Below are 13,537 nucleotides of genomic sequence, written 5' to 3'. Positions count from 1 at the left end.
GCACTCTGCATTTTACCCCCCACTGGTCTGCAGTCTGAATTTTATGTCCGGTCTGCAGTCTGCAGTCCGCAGAATGCGATTTCTTTTTCACCGAGCTGATGGTGATTAATACAGTGACTAGTCAAAATCTAATTCTTGGAAAGTGCTGGAACACGTTGTTAGCTACCTCAAAAGAATAGCTTCTTGCTTACTTCAGATATTAAGGAAGGTGCCTACTAAATACAAAGGTTTTTGCGCCAGGTTAGGACCTTGCGGAAAAAGTACATCTTTGCAAGGGGTATCGGAATCCACAAAGAAAAAAGAGGGTAGCCGCGCATTTTTTCGGGATAATTAGCCTTGAATCTCAACAAAAATGCTGACATCAGCATTTTTCTGAAAATAGAAGGAGAGGATATTTCTTCACAGCTTTCTTTAGAATTCGCCTTTACATAGAGAAAAACAAACACATTTATAAAGATCCGAAAACTACATGGTAAATGGTAACATAAAAACAATTTTTGGTATGTTTTTAATAACAAAATCGTTGCAACAGCACTTTTAGCGTCTCTGACAGCCTTCCTCTGTTTCAGCTAAAATACAGTCTAAATATCTTTTGCTCACAACCAGAAACTAATCACCTGCTGAATAGGCTTGCCACTTCCATTTCATAACATAAAATATAGGGGTAACCACGCGTTTTTTAAAGTTATTGATCCTTTTTGAAACTTTTTACGGTGCCTGTTACATTTTTTCCTGTCACCTCCCAAGTAAGTAAAACATTTGCGTATCTCGCACTTGTTTTGCGCGCGCATTACGTCATCTGCAGGTACATGTTCACAGTTGGATTTCAGTATAATTTTCGACAGATAGCAGCTAGTTTTTCAGCTGGAAGACGCTAACGGTTAGTGATTAGGGATATGCTGCTGTTCTGGTGTTCCTGGTTTAAGTACAGGTTCATTAAACTTGATTTGGTCACAGTAGGAAAATTTTGCTTTCAATTTAGTCGCGTACTTGGTCGCGTAGTTGATTGCGTCATGTCAACCCAGCGCGCGCGTGGCGCTTAAACCATGCCTTGCGTGATGCGCAGAACGTGTGCGCACTAACAAAAGTAGGCACCGTCCTTAATTTTAACTTCCAAAAGGTCGCATCAGTTATTCCAGCGCTGAACAGGAATTTACACGGATGTATTTCTCCATATCGCCTTCCTAATGTTAAAACGCTAAATCTGACTGAACCAAATGGCTGAACTGATCCTTATTTCCGGGAAAAACCCCGACGCTCAAATGACTAGCACGTGACATAAATAAATTTACCCTTCGCACTTAATGCATCTCTATAATTGAAATGAAGAGATCGCACCCCAAAAGCTTATTACTAAGCACAGAAAGCCAAAGAAAAGGTTGCAAACTTTCAGCTACTTAAGATACTACTTCTTAGGTCGTCAGTAGTTACATATTTTACAGATGTATTACTACCCGTTCAACTGCCATTTGCATCGAATATTACATGTAAATGTCAACATACTGCAAAGTTCCAAAGTTTATCATTGTAGTTCACCCAGTTGGTTTCATTTATAAACGTAACTAGCGTCATTAGTATTGTCGTAACTGAATGAGACGAGAATTAATCTAAAAAATAATATTTCTACATCACCACGTCTCGAAAACAACAAATTATTCCATGAACGTAAATCAATGCATGTCAAAAAGTGGCAAAATAACTTGTTATTAAATGGGAGCTGGAGCCGAATTTATGGAAATGAAGTCCTTGTATGACAAATATCTTTCTGAATTGTCGTTATCGAGGATAATTGCTTGGCAGTAGTCAAAAAAATACCGGCAGTCGACAATCAGCAAGTTTTTCTAGCGGGGCTATAAACGGTGTTTCAAAGGTAAGACGGCCACAAAATCTTCGAAAAACCGGAAGTACAGTTACAGAAGAGTTGTCCATGATTTCTTAACTTTTTTGTTTTTAATGTGTACTATAAAGACTAGGAAGTGTAATGCTTACCCAGTAACGTCGTAAGGTACTAACTAACACTGGTGAACTCATACAACACCAATTGCTTAGTTCAATCAGCGATCGTCATGTTCTATCCCAGACTTCACTACAGCCGCTATTATTAACGGACCCACCAAGAGTTCCACGAGTTAAATTAAACTTAGGAGGTTTAAACAGCAGCACACATCTTTTATTACTAAACATCGCGGTCAAAAATGCGAAACGACTTGAAAAAAGTTTCTATCTATTGACATACCTTATGAATATGAATTGCTTCCAAGTTTTATAGCTCTTCGTATTTATGTTGCAATTTCACTCAGATCAAGTTGTAGCAAATTTAATCCTAGCGAGCACAGGGCTGAACCCGTTACGGTATTCTTCCATCAAGAGTTAACAAAGATGGTCCGGTCAAATTCTTAAGACACTTCGATGTTCCACGTTTAACTGTTAGCTCAATTTCCGGCCTCTGCAATAAACAATCGCGGTTTGAAAGTAAGGCTTGTCAATCCTATATTGTCACGCTAAAATGTTACGGGTCACGCGATACTTCGGATTTTCAAGCAGTTTTCTCGGAGCCTGCTTGTACTTTTTGAGTGTGTTTTTTTTTGGGGGGGGGGGGCGGGGGGGGGGTAATAGAAAGGAACGCCAAAGAGTGAGCCAACTAAGGGGAGTGCTCCCTCGATAATATCTGAGAAATGATAGGAATACATTTTTAAAAATATACTCTATGCAAAAGTCAACAGCCTCCAAACTCAATCAACATACTATACGACTTTGTGCAATTAAATTTATTCCACTGGAACAGACCTTCCTTTTACCTTTTTCATGGGTTAATTAATATAAACCAGGGATCCCGCAACGAATTTACATCGACTCGAAGGAAACACTCATGCAGTTCAGTTGATCGAAATTGCACACTATTTAACGCGTTTTCGCTTTCCGTCTTTAATAAAACGATCGGAAACTTTCATCGTTTCCATGGAAAACGCAAACATTCAAAAACGCTATCCAGACCTCTGAAACGGAGTCCTTCGTATTAGTGCGGACAGCGGAAACGGAAGCCTTCTCGTCTGTCCACATAGTTTTGCTCTCAAATTTGTTTTCAGTTCGTCGAGATCGCGCGCAAAATTAACTGGTTAACCGCGGGGGAGGGGTGGGGGTATGACCGCGAGAGAAGTGGCAGAAAAAACAACAACAACAAAAATAACAACAATAACATCTGTAGACAGACTACAAGCCTTTGTAGTCATTTATTTGTATGTTCATGCATTCGCCGCTGATTATTGTAACTTTTTCTCATAGCCGGACATCAGCGTTTCCGAGCATTTTAGTATGGGGAGGTGAAAACGCTGTGGTGGTGTTAACGCAAAGCGTTGGACAAGGTTTTGGATCGAAAAAGCATCATCTTAAAGGCATCGTTCGAAGAGGTATTAATTAGTTTTAGTCAATTTCCATGCTCACTAATGTAAATAACATTGCGGAACACCGTCCGGAGGGAGCCATCAACTGGTCATCTAGCGAGAGTTGAAGCCGATGAATTTTTTTCTGAATGGAAAATCAGTGGATCTAAAAATCACCTTAATGGCTATAAATCCACCTAGAAAACTCACGATAAACAAGGAAACGCACACCTGAAGCGAGGTAGGTTTAAACTTTATTTTTATTCATAGCCGTTCACATTTTTTGCGACTAAGAAAATAACCGTTTTTCTCAAACAAATCCTTAGTGCTATATTTCGACAGTTGCGCCATCTCAGTACAGTCAGTACATCTCAGTATGTGTACGATAACCCCAAAACTAAAAAACTGATGAATTAAGCTCGTAAGTAGCGTTTACTGCTACACGAGGTTGCACCAAAACGACCATCTATAAAGCTTAGCGACTGAAAAGGTCTGGTTTGAGTCAGGTATAAAAATAAAATAGACTACGAGTAGACCCTCTTTCGCTTACTCCGTCGAGCGAGACCGTGAAATATATGTCTCTGTCAACTTATTAGCTGGAGTATGGCAGTCATCTTGCGCGACTCCGCCGTCGTCGTCGTCGTGCGTACGCGCCTACGAACAATACCGCTAGCCGTGATAACCACGATGAAAATCAGCTCATGGGTTTCCTTTACTTTCCTATATGGGTATGGTGAAAAAGCTAAACGTTTTTATTGTCCACTAAGCTCAACAACTCGTGAGAAAATCACGCTCAAAACGTCAGCTTCACAAACTCGCCACGGCGTTTAATTTTGAGGGCGCATTGCATTGTGGTCTTTGTTTGCCAGAATGTGGCCCATGCAAGGCTCATATCAAGCAGAGTGGTTGCACGTACATTGGGTTTCTTGCGCTGGTTGGAAGGAACAACTTACTATTTCCACTGGAGGTTTTCCCCCTTTGCAGCTGCGTCAGGTAAGTCTTTCACTGCTGGATTACTTTTCTCGTATGTGCTACAGAAGTTCTTGCCCGCACTTGGTTCGTGAAATCTTCTTTCAAAATCAGCTGTTGCTTTCTGTCTCTCAGCGGACACTTTCCGCTTCTGTTTATTTGAGTTCTGTTCTTCTGTACATTTATATTTAAATAGCTACAAGCGGTGTGTAATATATTTGTGTTTTTTGGACGCCATTTTGTCGGAGAGTGAACATCCGGCAAACAAATCGAAGACAAGCATCCTATTTTTCGAGATGGATTTCGCGTTTAATATCTTGAGTCAGATACACGAGTCGAGTCAAAATTTTTAGGAAGAATTTCCGATGAGGATTTTGACCCAAGGACTGGTTAAATGTAGCTCTTATGCAGATTTATCTATGCATCATTCCAAAGCTGTATAGCAACAAGTTGTTTCTGAGGTGATTAAAAAACAGCGACTCGAGGTCATGTGAAAGCGTAAGAGACCTTCCAGTTGTGTGAGCAGAAGAGTAACCCAGCTGGTATTTCCCCCGTGTTTAAACAAATAAACTACAAAACACAGACTGAGGCACCGTTGATCATTTGTGGCTCCTAAAGGAGTCGTTTTTAGGGGTTTCAATAAGTTCTGAAGTAGGCGGCAGGCCCTATTAAAGTAGACGGCTGTAATACTTCAGGGGCCATGAGGCCCCTCCCTCTAGGGGTGTCTGGGGGCATGGTCACCCAGAAAATTTTGGAATCTAGAAGCCCAGAAATGCCATTTCCCGCATTCTACCATCAAATTCAGTACTAAATAAGTAACAATAGCATTAGTGACTGTGTTTAGTTTTTCAGTTGAAGTTCAAGTTTAATTAAAGGATAACATCAACCATAGAAATATACTGAATCTTGGGAATTTTTCATCACATACAGTGTACAGCAATTGTGAAGCATTTGCAGATGCATAGCTGAAGTCCAGAAGTATTACATGAAATGAAATAGGAAAACAATGTTTAAAGATAGAATGAAAGTTTATGACTTGCTTTGTTGTTGTCTTACTATCAGTCTATGGTCACAAGCATAACCATTACTGATATCCACAAGTTTCAATGACTTTTAGAAGCTACTAAAAACTGAAAATTATAAGGTAATAACTTTGTAACTAAGCGCACCAAACAGGTTAATGCACATCTGTGGTGTCCCTGTGCCATCGAAAAAAGCCTTGGATACCTGGGCAATGCAATCATCATGTGGTAAAATGTGCATGTGCCGCAACACTTTGCTAGCAGCGACAACATGCCAACAAGATAAGTCATTTCACAATACGCTGACAGCATGAAGTTAGTTTATACGAGCCTTGGCTCAGTCAAATTTCATTGGAGACTCTTTATTTATGAAAGTGTTTATGGATATTAACTACGAAAACCAAAGGGAAATCTTTTCAAAAAACATTTGAATTATTAAGCAACTGAAACTGCAATTTTCCTGTGTTAGAAAATTCCAGTCAATGTCCAGTGAATAATCTTAACTTTGATTTTTTGGGGCGAATTTGATGACTGGATAATGAATGGATAAACAATGGTAATAATTTAGTTTACAGATTTGTTTCGGTTTCCGGTCTTGATCATTTTATTAAAATATGCTAAAATACTGCCGCCTCCAGTATGTTTATGGCTGGGTTCCATTGTCGGAGCACATGGACTGGAACTGAAGTAGCCTCTAAAAGTCATGGAAGGGCGAATGTGATCAAGGCAAGAATTGACAGCAGTCCCTGTCCTCTGTTTAATCAAAATGGCTGACTTCACAAACTACACTGTAAACCATTGCACATTGAAATTGTTAAGATAACCGTGACCTTTCAGAAATATACTAATACAGCAAAAGGAAAAAATGGACACAGCAAAAAAGTGTTTTCTTTTTATTCCATATTTCATATTTAACAGGTGAAAAATTGTGTGACTAAAGAAACTCAAGAGACTCAAATGAAATTTGAGTCTCGAAAGTAGGCAGCAATGAATTGGGAAGTAGTCGGTGAAATTCATGGGTTGCTGGCTTCTATTGAAACCCCTGGTCATTTTGGTTTATCTGACCGAACCCAAAGGCCAGAGGCTTGCGTATTGCACGTCACTCATCGCAAGGACCATTCAAACGTGAACATGCTTGCAGTAGTTGTTTAATGGACTGCTCTCGGTTTTTGTAATGGTTTCACAAGCTGAAGATTTTGGACTGTAGTTGTCGGTGTGTCTTTTAGTGGATACGGCAGAGCTTTCTTTCAGAAACCAATTTGATCTGCAGAGATATTACACTGTAGTTTGCTCTCCTCATGCAGCAGTGTGATCAGCATGTACAGGGGCAGCAGACTCTTCCCCTGGGTGCGTCTGTTGAGGCCGTTTTGCCAACCTTCTAGGTCATGGTTTGATCGTACCGCTTGAAGGTAAACGCTCCAGGATGCAGGGAGTTAATTGGTGCTAGTGATCCATGTCTTGTCAACTTATTCAGTGAACTCCTGTAGGGGTTTGCATTTCAGCTTTCTCAAAGCGGATGGAATCTGGTCCTCTGGAAGGAAGGGTGGGGCCATAATCTTTCAGATCCAGGTGTTTGTGCCCTGGTCTCTGCTGTAAAAGGTCTGAAGGCCAAGTTTGATATTCAAGACAGTTTGATATTCTTTAATTATAAATACAGGATATAGAATTCAAGATGTCTGTTAATGTGTCTGTTTTGTTTTGCATTTCTGTATCTTCATGAAAAAAGTATATTTACCATAAAAATTAGGAGTGGTGTACCACAAGTGCCAGGGTTTGTAATTCTTACACAAGTTGTTGATAAATGAGCAGTCTGGAAGAGACTCTCTTACAAAAGATTGTATCCTCTTCTCAACAAATTTTTTCAACGCTTTTAGAATTTTCCTGACAGGAATTTGAGATGGTTCCCTGTCTCGCTTTCTCCTGCAATTTTCTGTTCTTATATGGGTTTAATTTTTCAGTGCTAAGAGTCTGAACATAATATCCCTTATTGTAAGTAATATTGTGTGATCTTGATATCTTTTTAGCATGCACATTTCTTAGGCAACCATGTGTCAAAGCTTGATCATGATCTTGTGTACTACAAAGAGAGTTAAATAGTGAGCTGTTTATGCTAACTGTGTTGTTTTTATTGCAAAGCCAATTTCACTTTTCATTTGTGCAAATGGTGGCCACTGATTACATTGCCTCCTTGTACTTGGTTTGTGACCACTAAGGGTTAGAGTACAATGACTCAATTCAGTTGGTTTAAGATGACCATGATGGGTCGTTGGCACACCGGCCACCAAGTACAACGACTCAGTTTATTGAATGGACTAAATGGTTTTCAAAATTTGACCATCAAAGAAAATGTGGAAAACTAAATTAAATTATATTGCTGAACAAAGCAACTGGTTCAGAGTCTTCATTTAATTCTTTGATATTTGGGGAGAAAATATCTTGTTTATCAAGTGGGGGTATTCTTACTTTGAGGATGGGAAGAAAGCTGCATAACATTTTCACTTACATTTGGAGTCACCCAATGACATGAGTACAATTTTTATTATTATTATTCATTCAACACACACTTACATAATTACTTTAACAAATTACATTATTTACACCACAAACATTGCAATACTTGATTTGAAGTGTACTATTTACATTCCTTGCAATACTAGTCGCTTACAATTTCATACCTTATATTTATTGCCTACTCTATATTTTACTTTCACTAATAAATGTACAGTATTCTACTTGTAATTAAATTCTTACATTGCTTACTTTTTTCCCTTATTAATTTATTTACTTATTTATTTATTGTGTTCTGTTGCACAGGAGACAAACAAACATACGAAACTAATAACGAAATTAACATGTACAATTAACTGGGGCTATAACTCCTACTTTTTTACTCCTATTTACATTGCTGCTAGCTATAAAAAAACATTGGTTGAGAGTTTACTTACATTTAGGATTGGCTATAGACTCATCTGCCATGCACGAATATTAATTGGCAGATAAAACAAGGAGAAGATGACGCAATAAATGGATTGCACAAAAAAAACAGCAACAGCAGAAAAAAAGAGAGACAAAAGGGGAAGACAAATAACTAAGTTGATATGTATAATTATTGGCTCTGTGACCAATGCTTTACATTCCTATTCCTAAGAAAATTTAAATACAAAAATAGGGAATGCTAAAATCAAATGGAATAAAATTGCAACAAATAGAAGTGGTCAGTGATAGTGAATTTAAGTTTTTTGAAGAGTCTATCAACAAGTAATCAAAGTTCGAGTCAATGATACTTCTTGGCCAGAAACTGTCACTGGAGGTCTGGAGCGGAATAAATTTCAATGGATGGGATGATCTAGTTTTAAGAGAAAATGTATGTGGTACATAACTTGGAGTATTAATAACTTGAATTTTACAGTGGCTCAGTCATCCCTGAAACCCTCGTAAACACTAGTTTGGGATGGATACAGGCGATGTATCACTGTCACCACACAGGAAGGATGCACCTTTCTGTTTTCCTTTCCTAGATAACCATAGCAATCTAACACATACGGGTGATACCCTACCCGTCCAAAGGTGAGAGTACTTTTGTTGTTGTGGTCATTTTTGATTCCCCTATTTTTGATGGCTAATTAAAGCCAGTTCTGAAGAACATCAGGATCTAAGCACGGCTAAGAAAATCTGGTGTGAGTTGTCACTCACCTTTGCTGGGAGCAAAATTTGTTCTCTATCTCCTGGCATGGGGCATGATTTGATTTGCCCCTCACTTGTATCATGGCAAGCCTGTGTTACCCGAATCTGGTGGTGCTGCATCTTAACTTCAAGCAACTTTTTTGTCTGTTGAAGTGCCAGGGGTGGGTGAAACATTGCTTTCATTGGTTTCACTGTCGTCATCCAGACCATCCCCCGTAATTAAGTGTTTGGAGGAATTCCTGAAAAGACATAAAAGTGTAAACTACAGGGGAATAAAGAAGTTTATATAGGATATGTTACTGCTATAAAAATGGTCTGGGTGTGTAATAGTTTCTTCTGGTGATTTATTTAGTTTGATCTAATAGCTGTAGTATCGGAGTGTGATCACCTGAAGCAACTGAGTGAAATTGTCTTATCATTCAGTTTAGCTTCTATCACTATTTAAAAATAAAGTGCACAAATCATGGTAATCTCACCTGATTTCAACATGGTTTTACTGTTGATCTGCATGAGCAATCGGTGCCACATGTGACTCATGCAGGCTTGCAAGGACAGCTGCAATTAGCATTCTGGTCCATTTTGTTGAGAAATTACTATTAAATGAACAGATGATGTCATTTTCTTAAACAAATGAGACGATGGATCTGAGGAGTGATCATTCCACCACAGAGTATGCCTCAAAAGTCATGGAATTTAAGTGAGGATCATGGAAAGTCATGGAAAAGCAATATGGTTTCTGAGAACAAAAAGGAAAAAAAAATTTAAAACAAAAACAAAAACAGATGAGTCAGTAACAGACTTTAAATTCAGTAGGACTAGACACAAGCACACATTTTAAATAAATAAATAATGGAATAAATAAATTAACATATTTATGCAGGATGAGGCATTATAATGCTGGACAGTACATTGAATAAATGATTGTTTTGATACTACAGTACAGTGAGAATAACTGCTTAGCTTAGGTCATGGAAAATTTGGAAAGTTCATGGAAAAGGTCATATAAAGTCATGGAATTTTAAAAACTTGAGAGAGTACAAACCCTGACTGCAGTTCTCTGTTGCCTCTTCAGGGTCCATAGCTTTGTTAGTATTAATTTTCTACCTGTGAAATGAAACCAACAAAAAGTACTACACTAGAGGCAGAAAATGCGTCAAAACTTGGGCCAAGTTTGCCAAACTGCAGACAAAATTCCAACCCAAATTTAGTTTGGTGTATACTTGTGAGTCAGAAGAGAATGATACCAAATGTTGCACTTGCATAGGTCACAATGCAGCCCTTTAACATAATCCTTAATGAAATCATATTATTTATTTATTTATTTATTTTTGACACTTTAATTGTGATTCACACAACTAACAAACAATGGTACGTCTACTTGCACTATTTCCAAAAGTAATGCAACTACTAAAATCCATTACATTACCGACAAAACGTTTTTATGCAATTCAAATTTTTATATTATGCTACTATTAAATGCTTATAGCATAGTGTCTATTTTGTTGGCTGTCTGTCAAGCAGTATTTTCAGTGGAGCAGGGGTGTTGTAATGTATTTCTTCCTCACACACACAGTCTGAAAATTGGTAAAAGCTGAATTAGATTAGACCTCATGCTATTGGAATCTTTCCCAACATGCATGGTATTTCCAATTCCTACTGGTTCTATATTAGCGGAAATTGTGGGTTTTCAATGTTTCTATGTTCACTTGGAAGATGATACAAAGCACCAAATAGTGCTTTCCCTTGCGGTGTTACAAACTACTTATGATTATTACAATCTTTCCCCTAATGTCCCTTCCTTAAACAATTAAAACAGAGTCCAAAATTAAGTAATAATCTCTTACATTACTTTGATGTCCTGGATCTTGCGGCAGTCCTCATGTGGACGACTTTCTAAACAGAAGGCACAGTTTGTTTCTTTTCCCAATGCCACTTACATAGTTGTGAGTGGTAGGTCACTCCGCAGATTCCAGAAGTCCCTTGCATTACTATGATGTGTGCTCTCGTTGTATTCTTCTCTAAGCTCATTCTCATCTCCAAGGGCTTGAAGCAAGTTTTTCAAGTTCCACAGCTGATGTTCTTCTTCTCTCATGATTATCAACCGCAATGTATGGGGTAGCTTTTCCAAGACCAATGGAGCCATGATAGCCGAATACATGCTCTTGTCCATGTCAAGGGTCTGTAAGACTCTGTATTTTGTCATACATGTACAGGCTACAGAGTCACTGGGCACCTCTTTTATTGAACACCCACTGCATGTTCAACAGGCTTTGAGATGAGCTCACTGGGTTGCCGTTTTCTTGCTATGTCTCTTCTTTAGCAGGTCAGTAGCCGCTCCATAGTTTGCAGATGTTAATGGGAAACCAATGACCGCCAATCTGGCTGGTCCTATAAGCAGTGCTTATAAGTAAGAGAATTTATCCACATCTTCCAGAGTCTCATTTTTGTGAATGGCACTTTTGAATGAGTCCCAGAACTCTTGCCATTGGTGCAGTTTTTCATCAAACTTCCATTAAGCTTCAGTAATCTAGCTTTTGTACTCACACTGGGAATATTTGCATTGATTTCTGGATTGACTACTGGTTCAACAGTCAACAGTTCAAGGGTGACCAATCTGTTTTTCATGCCACTTGCTAATTTGTTGCTTTCTTGCATCTCTTTGGCCATGTGTTCTCCTCCCCATGCACAATGGTAAGGAATAATATCATCTAAGTCAGTGCATGTTTTATAACAATGATATTTTAAGAACAACCATAAACAGTGGTTAAAACATGATTGCCAGCTTTTAAACTGTAAAACACTAATCAGGAATTTAAGACATTTTTTTGTCCTTGATTCCCTACATATATGTGGGTGAATGACAATGTATTCATTATCTTGATGGCACAGAATATGGCTCTAATGCCATATCTATTTTGCAGTGACAACTTCTGACCTGAATGTTAACAAAACTGAAAATTACTTGTTTTCACTATATTGATATGAGAGACAATGAAATCTCTAAATTGCATAGAAAATCTAACAAAATAGAGAAAATAGTAAATGCATTTGTACACAAACTTTGTTTAAAAAATATTTTAATAATATTCCCTGAAACTGGTCACAAAGCCTTTACTTTTCTTGTGGTAACTTCAGCAGTTGTTGAGTAACCTGATTGATCCTGGTTGGATGATCTTGGAAGTAGCACAGGTTCTGTTTCAGGTAGGAATGATGACTGCATGAGCTCTGCAGCACCAGTCAAATACTCCAGTTGTCCTTCCATTTTTTTCATACTCTCTGATGACTGCATATGTTCCAGTAGCTGCCCTCCAGCTGCCCTTCCATTCTTTTCAAAAATGAACTAACTTGAAGATGGATTTCACCATAACCAAGCTAGGGTTCTCTAGGCAGAGATGCTGTGTGAGATTCTGAGGTCATCTAGAGCTCTGTTATGAAATTGAATTTACTGATCTTGCCAATTGACTTGCTGGAGTTGACAAATAGCAGTGGTGAGCAGTTGCTGGCATCCTAGGTATAGTCTGATGAAGAACAGGCCTTGTAGTGGCTTTGTTACTATCAATGGCAAGTTGGAGATGGAGACCATAATGAACGTCCATAATAGATTTCAATTTGTCAACTGTTTTTGCCTGTTTGGCTTTGGTCACTTGATGAGCAGGCCTTGTTGTGGCTGTGTTACTATGGCAAGTTCGAGGCATCCATGATAAACTTCCATGGTGAATGGAAATCGATTTGTCAACTGTTTTTGCCTGTTTGGCTTTGGTCACTTTAATAGCAGGATACTGAGAGTCATGCTGAACTGCATCAGCAGGCAAGTAATTTTTTGACAAGTGTTGATCAGGCTGGACAGGACTGGACAGGACTGGATAGAGCAGAATGGATGGCACAGGACTGGATAGTGCAGAACTGGATGTCACAATACTGGATAGCAAAGGACTGGAGGAGCAAGACTGGATAGCAGAGGGTCACAATTGCAAATACCTCAATCCAAAGCCTGATCCAGGTTCTTGTACCAAACAAATTCAAGGGTATGAGCTTGCCAGACAAGCAGGTCCATAAGCATTTTTATGAATGGCTTGTCAAACAATTGGTAACTTGTTGAGTGATGGAATACTTGGATAGTGACATACTTTAGCCTGGACAAACTGAATAGATGTGAGTATTGTATAAAGAAAATACTTGCACACCACCAACACAGGGGTGTCAATAAAATTCTGGGCAGGTGTCCTTAGGAAATCTAGAAGCTTGGAAATGCAATTTCCAGAATTCTGGGCATCAAAAAGTTTACTTTGAATAATTTTCCATGTTCATAACTCTCAGTGATAGTTTATATCCACTGAAGCAGAAATTTATTTGAGGTAGTGTTTAAAACAAGGATAACTTCTTTGTTACTCATTTTGATTTACCAACATAGTGGTCAACAAATCTCTTACCCTCTCAGAAAACAGTGGAATGAGAGATCTTTGCTTCATTGAAAAATAAATT

The 13,537-nt window shown here is 38.5% G+C and overlaps 1 protein-coding gene, 1 long non-coding RNA gene and 2 pseudogenes across 2 annotated transcripts in view; all 4 read right to left on the bottom strand.

Moving 5' to 3' along the window:
* The window catches only part of LOC110061629 (uncharacterized), a 46,263-nt gene extending 43,784 nt beyond the window's left edge, over positions 1-2,479 (bottom strand). Inside the window, exon 1 of the mRNA XM_089282789.1 lies at positions 2,237-2,479. The gene's annotated coding sequence lies outside the window, so the exon portion shown is untranslated. The remainder of the gene's footprint in view (positions 1-2,236) is intronic.
* Positions 1-13,537, bottom strand: part of LOC149117105 (uncharacterized) — a 256,173-nt gene that overhangs the window by 72,839 nt on the left and 169,797 nt on the right. The gene's annotated exons all lie outside the window — the stretch shown is intronic.
* LOC149117128 (uncharacterized) lies at positions 6,471-7,859 on the bottom strand (annotated as a pseudogene).
* Positions 8,785-11,198, bottom strand: LOC149117127 (uncharacterized; annotated as a pseudogene).

The sequence above is a fragment of the Orbicella faveolata genome, unplaced genomic scaffold (assembly GCF_042242905.1).
Source record: "Orbicella faveolata isolate gen_17 unplaced genomic scaffold, um_ofav_v1 contig_12, whole genome shotgun sequence".
NCBI lineage: Eukaryota > Metazoa > Cnidaria > Anthozoa > Scleractinia > Merulinidae > Orbicella > Orbicella faveolata.
The sequence above is the reverse complement of the archived record's forward strand: the minus strand, read 5'-3'. Positions and strand labels throughout refer to the sequence as shown.